Here is a 1,699-nt window from a genome sequence, read left to right as displayed (position 1 = left end):
TCAGCATAGCTTTTCACTTTTTTTTTCTTAGCTGTATTTGTGCTTCTTTATGTACCACCTATATAGGCAATGGTATAAGTAATTATCCACATTAAAAAAATAAATTTACAATGATTTAGATGTTTACAGTTTACAAAATTTTTTTACTCTTACATTTAAACCTCAAAACAGTGTTGTAAGTTAGGGAGGAAATGGGATTTATTTTTCCAGCTTTGCAGTTGAGAAAAATGAGTCTGGGATCTTGACTCAGCCATATTTGGTTTTAAATTCTGGCTTCATAACTCACTAGCAATGTGAGCCTGGATGGGTTACTGAGAGTCCTCACTTGAAAAATGGTTTAAATGATTAAATTAAATATGAGAGTTAAAGCTGTTAGCACAGGGTCGACTAATTAATAATTACTTAAGAAACTGTAGTTATTTTACTTTTAATTTAAATATTACATTTCCTCACTCTACCAAGTTGAACACTAAATTCCAATCATTCAAAAATTTTAGAAATTCTGTATATTGGACAGTGTATACATAAATATTCATGTAATTTACCTTTAAACCCTGAGCCATATGTTTTGGCACAGACTCTATTCCCTATGTAATGACAAAGATACGCTGGCCCCATTTATCAAATGTAGTTAGGGAAGGCAGAAAGGGGAAATGGCATCAATAAATAAGTCTATGTAATTTCTGTGAACCACAGATGCTTAAGTCGAGCTGTGTTAACAACTTCATAATTCAGAATAAATTAATTTATTATAGGTTACCACCTCCAGCTGTTTTATACATCAAAATGTTAAAACTGTATTTAATAAATTGTTTTCATTTGGTAAGAATATGTAAAAAATTAACTGTCATATAAACCTATATTTCAGGTATACAAAGGAAGTTTTCATGAAATCTGACTATGTAAATATTCTGATGAATTCTATATCGACAATCAGACAGCCTTTCAAATATTAGTATAGTGCTGTAAAATCAAATATTTAAAATAAATTTTGTCTTTGTCACTTTATCAATTCAATCAAGTTTGTCCAGGTATTGGCCAAAGAAGGAACTGAATTCATAATCTTATTATAACCTCCTACTCAAGCCAAAGTTTTAGTTTATTTGTTGTAGAGATATCTGTTGGAGGTGCATGTTTCTTTTCAACAGTCATTTCTCTTCTTTCCATATAATCTCTACTCTCACATTTAATGAATATCGTTTTCTTCTTATCTTTCCTAAAAAAGATCATGAGCAGATTATTGAGAATGGACTTGTAATCAAATTAATTATTTAGATTTGGCTCTGACTGGAAACAAATATAAAAACTAGAAAGGTTATGATTCCCTGTTTTGTTATAAATGACTTGTTTAAATGATGATTGATAATTTTGATGAAAGTTTCAATTTGATATACTTTTTGATAATGTGCAGTTAATTCAGAAGTTCCTAGTTCCTCCGAAATTTTCAAAATTTTGTTGTCAAAATCCACATTTTGGTAATCAACAAAAATGCTCTTATTGAATGGTGTTAATAGTATTCTTCTTCTTGTCTAATATTTGATAACTGAATGAAGATATAAATGAAAAATCATAATTTTGTTGGATGATTATATATAGGAATTACAAAAGAGGAAGCTCTGGAGAAAACGAATGAGTTGATATTATCATGTAGAAAGTTTACAAATTTGTAATTCTATTATTACAGTCCACACAATTTTTA

This window comes from Theropithecus gelada, chromosome 5 (genome assembly GCF_003255815.1).
Source record: "Theropithecus gelada isolate Dixy chromosome 5, Tgel_1.0, whole genome shotgun sequence".
Lineage (NCBI taxonomy): Eukaryota > Metazoa > Chordata > Mammalia > Primates > Cercopithecidae > Theropithecus > Theropithecus gelada.
Note: the sequence above shows the minus strand (reverse complement) of the source record.